Source organism: Orycteropus afer, unplaced genomic scaffold, assembly GCF_000298275.1.
Source record: "Orycteropus afer afer isolate SDZICR_OR568_19922 unplaced genomic scaffold, OryAfe1.0 scaffold00025, whole genome shotgun sequence".
Taxonomy (NCBI): domain Eukaryota; kingdom Metazoa; phylum Chordata; class Mammalia; order Tubulidentata; family Orycteropodidae; genus Orycteropus; species Orycteropus afer.
The window spans coordinates 17,698,040-17,719,910 of NW_006921612.1; the positions used below are offsets into that span (position 1 = coordinate 17,698,040).

Here is a 21,871-nt window from a genome sequence, read left to right on the forward strand (position 1 = left end):
TTTGTTAAAATTTTTATTTTTTTTGCAATAATTTAATTATGTTCTTCATTTGGGTTCTAAATACTTGCAAAATTAATATCTGTCCTTAATCTCATGGTGTACCCCTTCTGTGGTTTTGTTTCTATATAAACTTTATATTAAAGTGTGATTTAAAAAACTACTTATGCACTTTAGTTTTGTATACTTCATTGTTTATAAATTATATTTCAATAAAATATATTTTTAAAAACTATATGATTATATAATATATTAACATAAAATTTAACCATTTTATTGTTATTATTATTTTATAAATAATAAATTCCATAATAAGTATTTATGCTTCGGTTATAAGGTTATCTGTGTTCTTAATAGATATGTTATATGAAGTTTAGGCAAGTTTTTATAGAGTGAATTATGTGTCATATTTTCAGTTCCACATAGTCACAGGCAATACATTGTCTTCAAGTGCCTAAGTCACATAACACACATAAATTAATGACATTACTTTTTCCATCCCTCTGAAAAATTAACTATTGCTTATATATTTGGAAAATAAAAGTTTCTTCCCATGGATATGTCCCTTGTAATTCTGAGTTTTGGAAGTGTCATTTTATTGATGATTTTTGGAAGAGGTTAAATATTTTTCTCAGATTTAAACCTTGAAGGATATTGTTAGCTATACAATCATAAGTATAACCTTTAGTCTGAAGAACAAATACATAAAAATCAGTTTCTGGCCCCCTCACACTGTTCCCACCTCTCTCTTCTGAAACTACACTCTGACTTGGGAAAACTACATATCCTCTGACCTGTTCTCTTCTATCTGGATACAAATCTTGATAGCAATTTAGTGTAAAGGTCTTATCTGCTTTCTTTAGACTCTTCTTGAAATTGATTCTCCCAGTTTGACTTCTTTGTTTCATTTTCCCTTCCCAAATAATTCACTTTCTCCTGATGCCCCTTAGCATCTGTCCACACCCTGTTTGAGATGTAGCTCATGTCTAGTAAAAGATGGACCTTGAATTTGAATTCAAGTTCATTTGACTTAGAAGTAGACTTTTCACAATATCTTAGCTGCTTTGACTTGAGGCTATATGTTCTCTTTCAGAGCAAAACCTCTTTCTAAATGTATTATTTTTAATTAGGAGCAAAAACTAATGATAGATCTAAGGAGGGAAATGTTAGCTTTTATTGGCTTATTGGACAAGCCATGAACTGTACAATGTTAATTCACATGTATATTGTTGAAGAAACTCATCTGGGGCACATTTACCACTGAGTATTCAGCCCATTGAGTGGAAAAATCAAAATATCTAAAGAAAAGCAATATAAACAAAAAGAGATAAACTCCAGATGTGCAAAATGTCCATATTCAGGTGAAAAATAGTTCTCTCCTATCATTACCTGTTACAGATAGTAGTGTGCAGAAAACCAGGTTGTTTTCCTATATTCTTTGTTGCTTTGAGTAGGAAATAAACTAATATTTACTACATAATAAAACAAAGAAACAATTCACAAGGAGCAAGAGGTTCCTGGTAAGCAATAGAGGTTTTATTTTTTAAATGATGAGAAATGTGAAAACAATAACATATTCTCCCCTGAAGGTAAATGGAGTAAAAAATTTCAAGGTCATCTGTTGTACAAAAACTATTATTGTTGTTAGGCATAAGAGAACTGATTGTGACTCACAGTGACCCTATCTATGTACAGTAGAACAAAACACTGCTGGATTATGTACCATCCTCACAATCCTTGCTATACTTGAACCCATTGTTGCATCCACTGTGTCACTCCATCTCCTTGAGGGTCATCCCCATTTTTTGCTGACCCTCTACTTTACCAAACAAGATATCCTTCTCCAGGGAATGGTCTCTTCTGACAACATGACTAAAGTAGGTGAGACAAAGTCTGGCCATTTTGTCTTCCAAAAAGAATTTCAGCTGCACTTTCCCCAGGACAGATTTGCTCTTTCTTCTAGAAGTCCATGGTATTTTCAGAATTCTTTGCTACACCATAATTCCAAGACATCAACTCTTCTTCGGTCTTCCTTATTTACTCTCCTGCTTTCATGTGCATATGAGGCAATGGAAAATACCATGGTGTGGGTTGTTGTTCTTAGTTAAGTTAAGTAGTTAAGTTAGCTCCAACTCACACCAATGCTATGTACAACAGAACAAAACACTCCCCAGGCCTGCATCAGCTTCGCAATCCTAACTGTACTTCAGCTCCTCATTACAGCCACTGTATTAATCCATCTTGTTGAGGGTCTTCTCCTTCTTTGCTGATCCTCTGATTTATCAAGCATGATATCCTTCTCAAGGGAATTTTCCCTTCTGACAACATATCCAGAGTAGGTGAGACAAGGTCTGACCATTCTCACTTCCAAGGAACATTTTGGCTGTACTTCTATCAGGACAGATTTATTTGTTCTTCTGGCAATCCATGGCACTTTCAGTATTGTTCACCAAGGCCTCAACTCAAAAGCAGAAACTCTTCTTCGGTCTTCCTCATTCATTGCCCAACTTTCACATGTATGTGAGGCTATTGAAAATATCATGGCTTGGGATAGGCACACCTTAGTCTTCAAAGAGACATCTTTGCTCCTCAGTACTTTAAAGAGGTCTTTTACAGCAGATTTTCTCAGTGCAATAAGTCGTATGATTTCTTGACTGTTGTTTCCATGGATATTGATTGTGGATACAAGAAGTAAGAAATCTTTGAAAACCTCAATCTTTTCTTCATTCATCATGATGCTGCTTGTGATAGACTGGGTTCTCTAGAGAAACAAAACCAGTAAATCTTATCTATATAGAGAAAGGGAAATTTATCTTAGAAAAATGGCTCACACACTTACAGAAGATGGCAAGTCCAATGTTCTTGGATCAAAGGTCAAGCTGGAGGCTTTTCCCGATTCATGCAGCTGCAGGGGCTGAGGAGCTCAAGGTTGGCAGGCAGTATACTGCCTGTTGACTCCAATGAATGATGAATCCAAGATCTCCAGGCTGAGTAGTGGATTGTTCACTAATGGACAGTTGTAGGCAGCACAACAGAATCCTGATTCACAGACGAGTGTCTCTTTTCCCAGGATATCCATAAATATAGTGGAAACAGGCCACATCCCTAGGGAAACCCACTTTCCATGGATTGGCTGCTCAGAACATATACATCTGATCCCATCATTAAAACAACCTACATCACAATTGCTTAAACCACACAGAATTGTGGTCCCGCCAAGTTGACACAGAGGTCCAACAATTGCACTGCTTATTAGTCCAGTTATGAGGATTTTCATTCTCTTTACCTTAAGGTGTAATCCATACCTCAGACCATAGTCTTTGTTCTTCGATAACCATCTTCACTTTCAGCAAGCAAAGTTGTGTCATCAGCATATAATTGATTGTTAATGAGTCTTCCTCAAATCCTTATTCCATGTTCTTCTTCATATAATTTAGCTTCTCAGATTATTTGCTCAGTATACAAATTAAAAATATGGTGAAAGGACACAACCCTGACACACACCATCTCTGACTTTAAACTATGCAGTAACTCCCTGTTCTTTTTGAACGACAGTCTGGTCTATGTACATGCTCCTCATGAGCATAATCATGTGTTCTGGAATTACAATTCTTTTTAAAGTTATTTATAATTTTAAGGATCCACACAGTTCAATGCTTTTGCATAGTCAATAAAACACTATGTAAATATCTTTTACACAATACAACACTGTGTAAATATCTTTCTAGTATTCTTTGCTTTCATCCAAGGTCCCTCTGACACTAGCAATGATATTCCTCATTCCTCTTCTAAATCCAGCTAACATTTTGGGAAGTTCCCTATCAATATCCTATTGCAACCTTTTTTGAATTATCTTCAGCAAAATTTTACTTGTGTGTGATAATGATATGGTTCAATAATTTCCACATTCTGTGGAATCACCATTCTTTGGAATGGGTACAAATATGGATCTCTTCCAGTCAATTGGCTAGGTAGCTGTCTTCCAAATTTCTTGGCATAGAAGAGTAAGTGCCTCCAGTGTGGCATTCATTTGTTGAAACATCTCAATGGATATTCCATTAATTCCTGAAGCCTTGTTTTTTGCCAATTCCATCAGTGCAGTTTGATCATCTTTCTTCAGTATCATTGGTTCTTGATCATATGCTACATCCCATATGCTACCTCCTGAAACAGTTGAGCATCGACCAATTATTTTTGGTACAGTGACTTTGTATATTACTTCCATCTTCTTTTGATACATCCTGCATCATTCAATAATTTGCCCATAGAACCTTTCAATATTGCAACTTGAAGCTTGACATTTTCTTCATTTTTTTCAGCTTGAGAGATGCCAAGTGTATTCTTCCCTTTTGGTTTCCTAACTCCAGGTCTTTGCACATTTCATTATAATAATTGACTTTGTCTTTTTGAGTTGCTTTTTTAAATCTTCTGTTCAGCTCTATTATCTTGCTATTTCTTCCCTTTGTTTTCACTATTCTCTGTTCAAGAGCAAGTTTTAGAGTCTCTTCTGACATCCATGTTGGTCTTTTCTTCCTTTTCTGTCTTTTTAATGACCTTTTGCTTTCTTCATGGATGATGTTCGTGATGTCAGCCACAATTTATCTGTTTTTTGTCATTAGTGTTCAATGTCACAAATTGATTTTTCATTTGGTCTCTAAATTCAGGTGGGATATGTTGTTCTTGTTATGTGCTGTTGAGTCAACCCCAACTCATAGCGACCTTTCTTTAGGTTGCCAAAGCAGTATCACTACAGAAGTAGATTGCCCAACCTTCCTTCTGAGTAGTGGCTGGTGAGTTTGAACCGCCAGCCTTCTGGTCAGTCAAGTGTCTTAGGCACTATGCTATCATCAGGTCATATTTTGGCACTCATGGACTTGTTTTAATTGTTTTCAGCTTCAACTTGAACTTTCAAATGAGTGATTGATGATGTCTTCCACCGTCAGCTCCTGGTCTTGTTTCAATTAAAGATATTGAGCTCCTCCATTACCTCTTTCCAAAGATGTATTTAATCTGATTCCTGTATATCTGTATATTCCATCTGGTGAAGTCCATGTGTAGCTGCTATTTATGTTGTTGAAAAAGGTATAAGCAATGAATAAGTTGTTGGTGTTAAAAAATTTTATGTGATTTTGAGTGTCATTTCTATCACAAAGGCCATATTTTCCAATCACTGGTGATTCTTCTTTGTTTCCAACTTTCACATTCCAATCACCATTAATAATCAATAAATCTTGATTGCATGTTTGGTCAATTTCAGACTGCAAAAGTTGGTAAAAATTTTCAATTTCCTTGTCTTTGGCTTTAGTGTTTCATGAATAAATTTGAGTAATAGTGGTATTAACTGGTCTTCCTTTTAAGCACATGGATATTATTGTATCACTGACAGTATTGTACTTCATGATAGATATATTTAAACATTCTTTATGATGATGAATGACCCACCATTCCTCTTCAATTTCTTATTTATGGCATAGTAGACCATCTGATTCAAAATGTCCCAAACCAGTTCATTTCAGCTCACTAATGACTAGGATATCGGTCTTTATGTGTTCCATTTCATTTTGACAACTTCAAATTTTCCTAGATTTATATTTTATACATTCCATGTTCCAATTATTAAAGGGTGTTTCCAGTTGTTTCTTCCCACTCTGTGTCTTGTCACATCAGCAAATGGAGGTCCCAAAAGCTTTGCTCCATCCATGTCATTAAGATTGACTCTACTTTGAAAAAGCAGCTCTTCTCGTGCTGTATTTTGAGTGACTTCTGACCTTAGGGTCTCATCTTCTGGCACCATATCAATATTTCAGTGCTATTCATAAAGTATTCCAGTAATATCAGTCAGCATTTCACTTCTCTTCATAAGGGTTTCACTGGCAGATTCTTTGAGAAGTTGATGATCCTTTCCTTCTTCTGAGTCTGTCTTAGTCTGGAAGCTCCACTGAAACCTGCCTACCGTGAGTAACCCTGCTGGTATTTGGAATACCGGTGACATAGTCTCCAGCCTCACAGCAACATAGAAGCCACTAGAGTACAAAAAAATGTCAGATGAGTAGTGGTTAAACTCAATTATGGAAGTTATTTTCATTGAGATAGCAATTGCAATCAATGTATGCAGCAGATATGCTTAGTGCATAATTACCATTTTTCACATGTTGTTGTTATGTGCCATTTAGTCAGACCCAACTCATACTGACCCCTCCCTGGGTTTCCAGGGTGGTATCACTATAAAAGTAGATTGCCCATCCTTCCTTCTGAGGAGTGGTTGGTGTGTTTTAACCTCTGGTGGGTTTGAACCTCCAGGCTTCTGGTTAGCAGTCAAGTGCCTTAGGCAATGAATATCCACAAATTTTGTGATTTAATAAAATAGAAATATTTATTGTTTTATCAAGGTGATTCTTAGTGAAACTCTCCCGCAGCTCCTTGTCTAGACTACGGAGGTGAAAAATACAGTAAGAAGTGGTATAGTTTTATGTCCTTATCTCCCTCTGTTGACTCGTGTTAAGATGCCAGTAGTTGTACCCATAACTACTTTTATATCAACAATACTGATGTCAACAAAATAAAACAAGATGAATAGCTTCTTCTTGCTTTTATGAAAATAATTTTTACTTCATAAACCCTCAGAAAGAGTCTCAGGGACCCAAAATATTCTATGGACCACACTTTGGAATTGACTATTATTATCACAATTTTTTCTTTAGGTATAGGCTTAGATATGTGAATCATGGTTATAATGGTCTTATATTTCTCTTCTAGGTTAAATTGGTGAATTTATTGCCATAGTAAGACCCAACACTGGCTAATTTTGAAAACTTTATTCCTCTGCCAGTTTTTAGTGTTAAATGGATCTGTAGTTAATAATTAACTGAGGTCATAGAAGAGTGATAGAAACACATGAAGATTGCTTTTTTGTTTTCACTCTGGTGGATGTTTTTGTAAAAAGTTAAGCTTTTTAGCTAAAAAAGATGTGTGGATTCAATCACTTTGTAGAGTTCTAACTCCTTTGACATAGTTCAATAAAAGTGATTGATGAAAAAAGGTGAACATTAACTTAAAGAGGAAATTTACAAGAACTATGGACATTAACAGGCAGGAGTGAAAAAAAAGGATTTTTATTGATATATATTGTCCTGAGAAAGCATTATTATTTTTGAGTTAACAAGGGCATAAATTTGTGGATGAAACACAAGCACAAACAACCACACAAACACACACACACATACACAAAGTTTAGTCTTGGGAGATTCAAATCTCTCCTCCATCATCTACAAGGTGGTGAAGATTGGAAAATGACACTTAAATACAGTTATGTTGAGTCCCCATAACAGCATATAGAAGAAGCTGGGAAGAATAAACCCAATAATATATGTAAAAAATATTTTGATAGCAATATAGTGATTTAATCTATACAGTTACTGTGGATATATCTGTGGCTCCATGTCGATTAATATAATTATTGCACAACGTGTGTTTAAAGTTATTCTCCAGTCAGGTTGGTGATTATCCCTCTTCTCTTCATGCCCCTGTCTGATTTTCTGGGAGTGGTAAAGCCCACTGGTTAGAACCAGGAGGGTAGAGAAATTATGGCCATGGAGCAATTTGAAACTGAAGCATTGGCAAACTTCATATCAAATTGAGCTAATCAGCCACATAAAAGGAAAGGATATTTTATCAAATTAAAAAGCTGTGATATATTCTTATTAGGATGGCATCAATTATAATTTAATGTAAATTAGTGAATATTTATGATAAAGTAAAATAAATAAATAAACAAATAACTGCCATGGAGTTGATTTGACTCATAGCGACCCCTCATTGGGTTTCTGAGGCTGTTTCTCTATGGAAGTAGATTGCTCAGTCTTTCTTCTCAGGAGTGGCTGGTGGGGTTGAACCGCCAACCTTTTGGTTAGCAGTCAAATGCCTTAGGCACTATGCCAACAAAGCTCCTAGTATTTAAAATAACACTTACAAAAGATTAAAGAATTACTTCTTAATATTTAAGTCAAAATGTTCTAGCAAGCGTTAAACACCCATTTCTTTAAATCTTCACCATGCTAGACATAGTAGGGCATCAAAATTAACATGAATTTACTCTGCCTGAAGAAACAGAGCTAAAATTACTATTTTCTAAAATATTCTTCTTTTTCCTGTATGCTCCTTGTGTTTATGGGGAAGTAGGTAGTACTAGTAATATCTAATTTACCATAGCCTCATGCAGCATAGCAGTATGCATGAATGGCAGTACCAGTCTTCCCAAAAACCAAAGACCAAACCCACTTTCATTGAGTCAAATCTGACTCATAGTGGCACGATAGGACAGGGTAGAACTATCCCAAAAGGTCTCCAAGCCTGTAAATATTTAACAAAGCCAACTGCCTCATCTTTCTCCATGGAAGAGCTGGTGGATTTGAATCGCCAGCCTTTTGGTTAGTGGCACAATACTTTAACCACTGTGCCATCAGAGTTCCTTAGTCTTTCTAAAGAGATGCTAATAAAGAATATTATGTATAGAGAAACGTTTGTATCTCTGAAATTAATCATTGTTCCAAAATTCTATGGAAAGATATATGGATGCGTTTTACTTTAAAATTATAAAGCATTTACCTATTTACTATTCATTAAATTAGTCTACCATATCAAGAGTTATCCTTTTTACCAGTATTTCAAAAAGTATGATCAGAATTAGCTTTTCCACAGCTACAAAATCTCTAATTCAGTAGGGTTAGAGTAATACTCAAATAAATACATAAATAAATAAGCAGAAATATATCTATCAGGTGAATCTTGGTACCTAATGTATATACCTCCCCCAACACACACACACATATACACTTAGTTTCACATCGTCTGTGTGTATGTATGCTCTACTAGAGGATTCAGTTTGGGAGACCTCATTGGCAACCAGAGTTAAATTATTTGTCTTTAAGAAGAGACTTGTGGTGGTGCTGCTGGTGGTGTGCTGTTGAGTAAATTCTGACCCACAGTGATCCTATAGGACAGAATAGAACTTCTCCATAGGATTTCCTAGGCTACTCACCAGGTCTTTTCTCACATAGGGCCACTGGTGGCTTGAAGCCACAGACCTTTTTTTTTTTTTTTTTTGCTTTCTGTTAGTAGAACCATTGCATCATGAGGGTTCCTTTAGGAAGAGAGAGGATAGATGCAAAAAATCTTAATTCATTATCACTTTCATATCACTAGTAATTGATATGGTTGGAAAATTTGGCCTTGGTGACAGAAATAATGCTGGAAATTTCATGATAGAATTTTACAAAACCAACAACTTATTCATTGCAAATACCATTTTTCAACAAAACAAATGGCCGCTCTACATGTGGACTTCACCAGATGGAGTACACAGGAATTAGATTAACTACATCTGTGGCAATAGGTAATAGAAAAGCTCAATACCTTCAGCCAAAACAAAGCCAGGAGCTGATTTTGGAACAGCTCATCAATTGTTCACATGCAAGTTAAACTTGAATTTGAAGACCATTAAAACAAGTCCACAAGAGCCAAAATATAATCTAGAAATTTAGAGACCATCTAAAAAAATAGATTTGAAGCATTGAACACCAGTGAACTAAAACCAGAAGAATTGTGGGATGACATCGAGAACATCATCCATGAGGAAAGCAACAAGTCATTAAAAAGACAAAAAAAAAAAAAAAAGACCAAAATGGATGTCAGAAACTTGCCCTTGTGTAAAGAGTAGCCAAAGCAAATGGAAGAAATGACAAGATAAAAGAGCTGAACAGAAGATTTCAAAGAGCATTGTGAGTAGACAAAGCCAATTACTATGGTGAAATGTTCAAAGACCTGAAGTTAGAAAACCAAAAGGAAAGGACATGCTCAGCATTTCTCAAGCTGAAAGAACTGAGGAAAGAATTTAAGACTTGAGTTGCAATACTGAAAGATTCTAAGGGCAAAATATTTAATGATGCAGGAAACATCAAAAGAAGATGGAAGGAGAACACAGAGTCACTGTACCAAAAAGAGCTGGTAGATCTTCATCCATTTCAGGAGATTCCATATGATCAACAACCAATGGTATTGAAAGAGGAAGTCAAAGCCGCAATGAAGGAATTTGTGAAGGACAAGGCTCCAGGTACTGACGGAATACCCATTGAGATATTTCAACAAATAGATGCCCCACTGGAGGCACTCACTCAGTTATGCCAAGAGATTTGGAGGACAGCTCCCTGGCCAACTGACTGGAAGAGATCCATATTTGTACCCATTCCAAAGAAAGGTGATCCCACAGAATGTGGAAATTATCAGACAATATCATTAATATCACACTCAAGTAAGATCTTACTGAAGATAATACAAAAACGGTTGTAGCAGTATATTGACAGAGAACTTCCAGAGGTGCAAGCTGGATTCTGAAGAGGACGTAAAACAAGGGATATCATAGCTGCTGTCAGATGGATCCTGGCTCAAGGCAAAGAATACCAGAAAGATATTTACTTGTGTTTTATTGACTATGCAAAGGCATTTGGTTGTGTGGATCATGACAAATTATGGATAACATTGAGAAGAATGGGAATTCCTGAACACTTGATTGTACTCATGAGGAACCTGTACCTTGACCAGGAGGCTGTTGTTTGAACAGAAGAAGGGGACACTGCAAGGTTTAACATCAGGAAGGGAGTGCATCAAGGTTGTATCCTTTCTCCATAGTATTCAATCTATATGCTGAGAAAATAATCCAAGAAGCTGAACTATATGAAGAATAATGTGACATCAGGATTGGAGGAAGAATCATTAACAACCTGAGATACACTGATGATACAACTTTGCTTGCTGAAAGTGAGGATGACTTAAGGCACCTATGGATGAAGGTTGAAGAATACAGTCTGCAGAATGGATTACATCTCAATATAAAGAAAACAAAATTCCTCACAACTGGACCAATAAGCAGCATCACGATAAATGGAGAAAAGATTGAGGTTGTCAAAGAATTCACATTGCTTAGTTCTACAATTGAGGCCAATGGAAGCAGCAGTCAGGACATTAGATGATGTGTAACACTGCAGGTTGGCTACGAAGGAACTCTTTCAAGTGCTGAACAACAAGGATGTCTCCTTGAGGACTAAGGTGTGACTGACACAAGCCATGTTATTTTCAATCGCCTCATATGCATGTGTGACCTGGACAATGAATAGGGAAAACCAAAGAAGAGTTGATGGTTTTGAGTTGTGGTGCTGGCGAGGAATGCTGAAAGTACCATGGACGGCTAAAAGAACTAATAGATCTGTCCTGGAGGAAGTGCAGCTGAAATGCTCCTTGGAAGCTCCTTCATCTCACTACTTTGGTCATGTTTTCAGAAGGGACCATTCCCTGGAGAAAGATGTCATCCTTGGTCAGGTGGAGGAGTGATGGAAGAGGGGAAGGCCTTCAACGAGATAGATTGACACTATGGCTGTGACAATGGGCTCAAGTATAGCAGAGATCATGGAGCTGGCAGGGGATCAGGCGATGTTTTGTTCTGCTGTTCATGGGGTCGCTATGAGTCGGAAATGACTCGACGGCACCTAACAACAACAACATCACTAGTACATTAGTGAAATTCTCACTAAATAATTGTAGTGAAAGGTAAAACTGTTTATTATTGTTACTATTATGAAAAATATAATTAAACTCTAATTTAAAGATCAATTTCATCTATTAGGAAAAGAGTATTGCGTATGTGATTAAAATTAGAGGTTCCAGAACCAAACTACCAGGTTCAAATCCTGGCTCTTCTTTTTTTCTGCTTGAGCTAATTACTTTACCTCATTGTGTCTTAGTAATACAATCTGTAAAATGGGAAACACAACATACCTACTTCAGTGTGTCATGGGACATATTAGACAAGTTATTCTCGTAATGTGCCTGACATACAGTAAGTGGTCAGAAAAAAATAGCCTTTATTACCGTTGTTGCTGTTAGTTGCCATCAAGTGATTCTGGCTCATGGTAACCACATATGTGCAAAGTAGAAATGCTCCATAGCGCTATCAAGGCTGTGGCGATTGGAAGCAGACTGCCAAGCCAAGCTTGTTGCCCTAGGCACTTTTAGGTGTGTTATAACCTCCAAATTTTCAGGTAGTAGGTGTGGTATTTAAGTTTGTGGATCAATTTGGCTGGGCCTGGTTGAGTGGCTGGGCAGCTGGATGTAGTATTCCCCATGATGGGACTGGTAATCAACACCATGGCGGGATATACTGTGAGCAGCTGAGTAGCTGCCTTAGGGAATGTGGTCTGCTTCCTGTATATAAGCAGAAACCTTGGGGAATGGTCTCTAGCTTATGGCATGCTTGGACTGTGCATGTAGCCCTGTCATTGTTTAGCAGCCTGTCACTGTCTGCTGACCTTGGGACTTTCAATGGACTTGAATTAATGGCCTGCTATGTGGTTTGATAACATTGGGACTGTGCCTTTTTACTTGTCAACCTTGGGCTTGTCAGTCTCAGAAACCAGTAGTTGTCTAAGGGAAGAAAAGCCTCTAGCTTCAGAGGACCAGGAGGAAGAGGCAGAGCTGAAGCCCAGTGTTGAGGGTCTTTCACCCAGACCTTAGAACCTGGCACTTTGAAATCAGACTTTGTTGTTGTTGTTGTGTTTGCCGTCGAGTCAGACCCGACTCATAGTGACCCCTCCTTGGGTTTCCGAGGCAGTATCACTACAGAAATAGAATGCCCAACCTTCCTTCCGAGTAGTGGCTGGTGGGTTTGAATCGCCAGCCTTCTGATCAGTAATCAAATGACTTAGGCACTGCACTACCAGAGCTCCTGAAGTCAGGCTTAAATCCACCAAACTGTAAGAGAATAAACTCCTGTTTGTTAAAGCCATCCCATTTATGGTATATTTCTGTCAAAGCGGCACTAGGTAACCAAAATAGTAGGTGAGCACTTAACTGTTTGGGCTACCCAGTGACTCCAACCATTATTATTACTGAGTATTAACATAAAAATTTATAAAATTTATATTAAGTTTCATTCATTCATTCAACAAATCTTTACTCAGCATTTAGTAAGAGCCAGAAACTCTCTAGTTTCTGCAGATACAACAATGAACATAATATAATGCACAGCAGTGCAATTATTAAAGCATTTGGGAGCTAACCAAAAGGTAGGAACTTCCAATCCACTAGCCACCCTGTGGGAGAAATATGCGTTTCTGAGGAATATGAGTGTGAAAAAAGGAACAGTAAATGCAAAGGCCTTGAAGCAGACACACACTTGGCTATTTGAGGAAGAGACAGCAGGCTTAAAGAGATTATGTGGAGCTCCTGGCCCTGCTTAAGAATCACTTTCTTTTTTTTTTTTTTTTAATTCCATGTGTTACTTACAGCCATTGGAATGTTTTTTTCAAGGGAAAAGATGCAATTGTGTTGTTCTCAGGTATACATTGGAAATTAGAACAAAGGCAAAAACATAACAAATTATTCCACAGTTTATTGTTTAAACCACAGAGATGTGGTGTCTTAAAATTGAAGCAAGCATTACCACTTAAATATCCTTACCGAAAATTATATTTAAATATTGTTGAGAAGTAGATCTTATGACTCAGATAATCTCAATTCCAACTACAAATACAGTTTATTAACAAAATAAATAAATAAATAAATAAAAGCAGAATAGGTCTTAAGTTAAAACTTTTCTCAGGATCCATATCATGAGAGGCTATTTCAGTAATGTTTAAATGGAGTTCCTTCGGGATTCTTGAACCAGACAGAAACAGTTCCATAAAAAGGCCATGCTATAGTTGTTCACACTCTGGAGTTTACCTCCATCTCATTCATCAAATGAGCACATCATGACAGCAAGATAATTCTGACGTGTTTAGGTAAATCATGATGTACACATGTACAGATTAATTGTATATTAATGTATGTCTGCAAATTAAAATTATCTTTTGCTCATTATTTTTAAAATCCATGCTAAATAAAAATACAGCCATCTATTTCTACAAAACTTTATTTCAAAATGCACGTATGTTGATTTATTTAGAAGCTCATAGGGCTTTTTAGCAAAAGTTGAAAATGAGAGCTTTGAAAATCCATTTGGACAATAGTAAATATAACATTTTAATTATTTTTTTTATTTTACTGAGGCAATATGCACATCTCATACTTTGCATCTTTCCAGATCTTTGGCAGCAAATACCCTTCAACATCTAAAGCAGATGGCCCACTAATTTTAAAGTCCCATGTTAACCAAAAATATTGGAATATGGTAAAAGTTGAATTAATAAAATTATATGCAAACATCCAACAAAAACTAGTGCTTGTGCCAAATTCAATAAATACTCAGTTGGAGCTCTCCACTGCTAGAGTCTGCAGAAGCCACAATAAATATATTCTTTAAGGCTTCCACAGGCCTCAGCATGGAAGCCAGATGGAAATTTGTATTTAATCTGGCCCTATTAATCTGGAGCATATTTCTATCTCAGTTATCATGTATCTGTACACTACTAGGTTTAAACTAATGGGGACAAGTCTAAAATATTAACTCTATGTAGTCATTGGTCTAAAAAGATTATATATATATATATATATCCTGTGCACCATGGACTTTTTGGACTGGATACATTTTTGTCATAAATGTGTATAGGATGGTTAAGCGAATTTCTCATGCCATAGTGCCTAAGGCATTTGACTGCTAACCAGAAGGCTGGCAGTTCAAACCCACCAGCCACTCCTCAGAAGGAAGGTTGGACAATATACTTCCCTAATGATACCACCTCGGAAACCCAAGGAGGGATTGCTATGAGTCGGATCCGACTCCACGGCAGTGATTGCAGTTACCTTGTGTTACCCATTAAACACCAGAAGCCTCCCAGCTCCCACTAGTCATGACAATCAAAAATGTTTCTAGACATTAACAAATATTTCTTGGTATAAAATCACTTGTGTATGAAAAATAATAAAATAGAGATTGTTAAAAATAAACAATGAAGATCATTACATTTTGTGGATACTGAAACCATCAATCATTTTGTTTACCATGGGTCATTACTTTTAAAGGAAATATTAGAAAATAAAAATTAATTTATTTCTCTTTCATTAATTTGTATTTTTTCATTCAAATCAGAATTTCAATAAAACTGAATAATCTCTTCCATATAAGTTCATAATATATTTATGCACTATGAATAAATAACTTAATAATTGAACATCAAAGAGTCATTGTTATGTTTTGTTTTTCTACCACTCTGTCTACTTCTTTTCTAGTCTGTCTCCTATTCAACATCTTATAAATTATGCCATCGTCCAATTGGTGTTGGAAAAGATGGACAAAATCCAGCAAGGGGAATTTGTTATTTACACAGCAAAATAATTCCTAAGCACACAAGTGTGTGAGAATGAAGATACAGTCCTTTCATTGCTAAAAGTAAAATCTTGAATCAGAAATATCTCATAAGTTTCTTAGAAATGACATTATTATCATTTATACCCAAATACAAGCCTTAATAGTCTATTAGTAGAAATCAATTATTTTTCAAGTTCTATCTTTTCAAATGAGAAATGGCTCACAATTACAACATTTTTCTTTTCATCTTTGTATTCATTAATATCAGGATGGCACTGCCAAACCAAACTGTTAACGTTGAAAATCCAACACCTATTCATTTAGGAAATTTAAACTTCATAATTTATATAGTTTCAGGTATCTAGTAAAAACAAGTGTCATAGAAAGAGAAGATCTAGTATTTCCAGGGGGATTTTCTGCATAATCTTTGAGCTACACTGATTCTCAGAAACCCTTAAAGTCCAAAAGAACTTTACAGAATTTTATTGATAATTAATGATAAATTCAATCCCTATGCCAATTTATACCTAATGCTCTTGAAAATAAGATTAGTACATTGAAAAAATTAAACCATGTGAATTGATGTGTTTTAAAGCAGGAATCCTAGAGAATTTTATTACCAAGATTTAGAATTGAAGAGCCCAAGTCATTAAATATTTCCCTGGCTTTCTCGTCTTTTGACCCAAACTATAGCCCTTGCTCAATATTCTATGTTTTGGAGTCATATTTAATATTTTCATAAATTATTTCATATCAAGAAGTTTAATTTATGGTCCAAGTCTAGACATAATTTTATATATAGTAGCAGAAAGGAAATAGATTTACCTTTTACAATTTATGCCATAGAAAATTTACATGGAGGTAGCATGGACAACTGTAAAAATAGTGAGATTACAGTGAGACAAAGTAGACTTCAGCTCTGTCTCTGTCAGGACATTTGGGTATAAATTATTTGATTTTTATGACTTGGAAGTAGATAGTGGCCATCATTAGTATTACTTTTTAATTCAACATTGCTCAGCATGCTCAGATTGAATAAGTATGGTGAATGGATACAACCCTGACTCATACCCTTCCTGATTTTAAACCATGCAGTATCCCCTTGTTCTGTTCAAATGATGGCCTCTTGGTCTATGTCCAGGTTCCACATAAGCACAATTAAGTGTTTTGGAATTCCAGTTCTTCACAATGTTATTCATAATTTGTTATGATCCACACAGTAGAATGTCTTGGTATAGTCAATAAAACAAAAGTAAACATCTTTCTGATATTCTCTGCTTTCAGTCAATATCCATCTGACATTAGCAATGATATCCCTCATTACACATCCTGTTCTGAAACTAGCTCAAATTTCTGGTAGTTCCTTTTTGATGTATTTCTATAACTGTTTTTGAATTATTTTCATCAAGATTTTAATTGTGTGTGATATTATTGGTTGATAATTTCTACATTCTTTTGGACCACCTTTCTTTTGAATGGGCACAAATATAGATCTCTTCCAGTCAGTTGGCCATGTAGCTGGCTTCCACATTTCTTGGCATACACTAGTGAACACAACATTGCAATCATTTGTTGAAACATCTCAATGGGTATTCTGTCAATTCCTGGTGCCTCGTTTGTCCCCAATTCCTTCAGTACAGCTAGAATTCTTTCTTCAATACCATTCATTCTTGATCATATGCTACCTCCTTAAATAGTGGAACATCAACCAATTCTTGTTGGTACGGTGACTGCGTGTATTCCTTCTAGCTACTTTTGATGCTTTTTGCATCATTCAATATTTTACCCATAGAATCATTGAGAAGTACCAAGTGTGTTTTTCCCTTTTGGTTTTACAATTCCATATTTTTGCTAATTTTATGATAATACTTTACTATGTCTTCTTAAAACACCCTTGGAAATCTTCTGTTCAGCTTTTTTATTTAATCATTTATTCAATTCACTTTAGTTACTCTCCATTCAAGAGCAAGTTTCAGAATCTATTTTGACTCTGTCTCTTCCAATTTTGTTCTTTTCTTTCTTTCCTGTATTTTTAATGACCTTTTGTTTTCTTCATGTATAGTATCTATTTTTTTTTTTTTTCTTCTCAACTCAGTGGCAGTAGGTTTGGTTTTTCTATTGTTGTTGTTTAACAGTCTGATTTACTTGTGTGGGGATGCTAGTTTCAGGCTACATTGCACCTATTTAATCTCCTTGAGGTAAAGAGTTCTGGTGGTGCGGTGGGCTGCTAACTAAATCATCAGTGTTTTAAACTTGCCAGCTGCTCCTTGGAAACCCTATGGTATAGGTATGTCCTATAGGGTCACTATGAGTCCTATAGGGTAGCTATGTCCTATAGACTCATTATGAGTTGGAATCATCTCTATGACAGTGGATTCAATTTTGGGGGTAATCTTTTTATTTTTCTATTTAAGAGTTTGTTTTACATTCAAAAAGATGTACATGCAGACCACTCAAACCAGGGTGACACAACCACATACTCTATGGAAATGCATCCCTTGGAGCAGTCAAACACAGGAAATCAGAGGGGCAACATTCGCATGGAGGAGATGCAGGACACACAGGAATGCATAACTATGAGAAGCAAGGGAAGGGGGTACTGGGAAAGGAGGGCAGGAGAGTGGGTTAGGGTTGCAGATGGTAATTGGGCAGTGAAACTAAAAGTACATGTATGATATCTTTGATGCCATCCCATAACTCATCTCATCTGTCATTGGTGTTCAATGCATCCAAACTATTCTTCAGATAATCTCTAAATTCAGATTGGATATTAGATCATATTTTAGCTCTCCTGGGCTTGTTTTAATTTTCTTCACCTTCAGCTTAAACTTGCATAAGTGCAATTGATCGTCTATTCCTTAGTTGGTCCCTGGCTAGGTTCTGACTGATGATATTGAGCTTCTATGGCAACTTTTCCACAGATGAAGTTGATATCATTCCACATATTCTATCTGGCAAGTCCATGTGTATATTCTCCATTTATGTTTTTTTTAAAAAAATAATCTTGCAAAATTCTATCATGTGATCTCTGTCTATCACCAAGGCCATATTTTCCAACTACTGATTCTTCTTACTTGTTTTCTTTATAAGGTTCCTTCTACATTGATCAAGTGAGGCTGATAAAATGCTTCTATTGTTTCAGATCTCTTTCCTCCAACTTTTATAATTTAGTCAACTGAGGGAATATAATTGTTTTATATATAGAAACAGAAAGGAAATAGAATTACTGTTGCTAGTAAGGTTTTCAATTAATACTGTGGTTTCTAAGGCCTGTTTCTGCTCCTGCTCAGTATTATACCCCACATAGCACAGTTTTTCTTTAAATAATTTCAAAGTTAGCAGAGTAGTTGAAGGTATATCCATACAACAGAAGCAGCTTGATAAAATAATCTGGTCATAGATCTTCCTGCAATATCATGTCTCCTGGTAAGGAGAGGGTGAGAAAAGCCTTCAAACACTGGGCAAATGGGAGTTACACTATCTCCAGAGTCCATCACTACAACAGTTAATAAACCTTAAGCATACAATGTCAAGACTGCCTGGATGGTAACATAAATGCCCAGAAACTTTTAAGCTTCAAACATTACCTCTGTAGTTTTCTTTCTGTTTTCAGTTGAGCTCATAAGTTTTATGAGTAAGATACTACAATTACTGGATATTAAATTTCATTTGTACAAATACATAGTCCCACAGATGTTTCATATCATCCCAATTTCAGACTACGGCATTTTAAATAGGGTAGGTAATTTCTAACATTGAGTATAGTTCACTTACCTCATCTCCAACCATAATATCCTCGATTTCAATGTTCCCAATTTTGTGTTGATCTGATATGAGTTCTTCCAACCAAAAGTGGGAAGATGTGTTCTGGAAAGTTAAAGCCTGAATATCCATATTTTACAAAACTAGTACTATTGCTGCATATCACCATCTTCCCACTTTGGCTATCTATTGTCCACCCACAGGAGTACCACCTTCAGGGCACAATGTGTAACTACCTCATATGCATGTGAAAGATGTGAAAGCTGGACAATGAATTGGGAACACAGAAGAATAATTGATGCATTTGAATTGTGGTGCTGACAAGGTATATTAAAAATACTATGGACTGCCAGAAGAATGAACAAATTTGTCTTGGAGGAATTAGAAGTAGAAGCCTCCTTAGAACCAAGAATACCAAGATTTCATCTCCCATATTCATTTCATTTCTCAAGTTATCAGAAGGGACTAGTCCCTGGAGATGGGTCTCATCCTAGGTAAAGTAAGGGTCAGCAAAAAAAAAAAAAAAAGAGAAGACCCTCAACAAGATGGATTGCCACACTGGCTGCAACAATGGACTCAAGCATAGCAATGCTTGTGAGGATGGTAGAGGACCAGACAGTGTTTCATTTTGTTGTATGTAGGGTAGCTATGAGTTGAAACCAACTCAACTGCAGCTAACAACAAGAACAATACAACATTAATAGCATAATAATATACTTAATAACATTCATGAGAGGTGGTCTACCAGACAAAATACTAATTCAGCAATTACAGGTTCTTCATTTTAAAAAAGTGATTTAAGCACTAAAAGAGTAAAAGGAAATATTAAGTACACTGAGGCTTCATTTAGATACTCTTCTGGTAAAATTAGTAGAAATCTTGAATTTGTTTTGTAACTCCATGCTGATTTTTGCTATATTTTCCTTAAATGTGCAATGTACTTGGTTTCTATTGTCGTCATATTAAAGATCATATCTTATAAACAGAATAAATCTGCATTAGCCAGGCTCCAAATTTCAATTGTCATCTGAGCACTGACATGAGGAAATCCCTAGCTTTCTATTCGTAAACAGACTTCTCGCTTGAGCTCCAGATCTGTACATGATATTCCCTCAACATCCTGCAGGTAAGTCTAACTGTATCCATGCAAAAGTGAATTAGTCTTTCTCCCTCCCCTCATGGCCTCTCTTCTCTATCTCAGATATGAGCATCAGTAGTTGGGCAAACCTAAATCATGAGAACCATTTGTTATTCTGTCGTTAACATCTTCAACATTGCACTTGTAATACTGCCCATGCCACATCTGCCTGATGTATTCCATTTGCTCTGATGTAGATTACTCCTACTCTCTCTCTTACGATTGCCTAATTTTTTATCTATACCCCAGTTTCACCAGTGCTAACTAACCATTCTTTACACTGCATTCTCAAGTCATTTTCTTCAAACATAAATTTGATCATGCCACTCTTTTTCAAAAATCTACATTGGTTTCTTATTGTCTTTTGTACAAATTTTATACTCATAGCATGGAATATAATACCTCTCCTCATCTGTGTCTCTACTAATTCTTCCACTTAACTTCTATCATCTTATTATTCTTGGAATGCAGTATAATCATAATTACATAGTTACCCTTTCTGAAGGACTCATTCTTTCGCCTTAATCCATGTTTTTGCATAATCTATTCTTCTGTTTACATTTTGTCATGCTGCCTACCTGTTAATACTCACGTATTAAATTCATTACTAGAAATAATATCTGCTACAAATCATTAAGCATTTACCATGTACCTACTGCCATTGCTATCACATAAACAAATAGTTTTATCTGCTTAGCTACTCTGGGATATGTGTATTACCATCTGCAATTTAGAGATAAGAAAGGAGGATCAGGGAGATTATGCCCAAATGCCATGTAGTCCATAAGTAGATTTAAACTAAAGTCACTAACTCCAAAATTCTGGCTATTTCCACTGCAACAAGCAGCCTCTTCTTTAAAAAAAATCCAACTGAATGTCACTACATTCAGAAAGCCTTTCAAAATAGCCTTATTCTTGTAGCCTGAAATAAGACACTGGACACATATCTATTATTCTTTTGGCAACTTATTTTGATCACCTATCTACACATCTGTTTGTCTTACTAACATCAGTTCCATGAGGAGAAGAAATGTGTTATATTTATATTTCAGTCCTCAATGACTAGCATAGTACTGCTGATTCAAAAATAAGTAATGACATTTAAAGAATGAAGAGATCTAAAGAATAGAAAGTTGAATGGGAAAACTGGGTTCTGGATTACAATTTGAATGCTATCAATGGTCTAAATAATTACTATCTTCACTTTAAGAAGCACATACATACATTGACACATATGCATAATCAGTACATGTTCTTTTTTGTAAGGCTTTCAATCTTTCAAAAATAACTTGCATTGATTATATAACTTAATAATGTATTGGACGATATTTGGTAAGTTAGAGTTGATGAAAATTAGACAGGGCCTGTATTAGCTCTCTACTTTCTAAAATATTTTTAATTGAACCATATACATGTTACTCTTGTTCTTAATGAAACGCTGCTGTTACTCTCTTTTTTATGTGTTTTGTATTTCACTGCAGACTAAGGAACTATAATTATAAATGAAGCATCAAATTCAAGTAGGTAAATCACTTGAGTCAATCCTTTCAGAGCAAGGCTAATTTGTGGTTCATGTTATTCAAGATTCCTGGCTAACATGCATCATTCCAATATAATTTTTCCTTCAATTCCTTTCAATTAATATTTGTTCTTCATCTTCAATAGTGCTTTGCTTACTT

General features: G+C 35.8%; 1 pseudogene; it reads right to left on the reverse strand.

Annotated features, from left to right (window-relative positions):
* Positions 1-18,375: 18,375 nt before the first annotated feature.
* Positions 18,376-20,514, reverse strand: LOC103192204 (annotated as a pseudogene).
* Between the last annotated feature and the right edge of the window lie 1,357 nt (positions 20,515-21,871).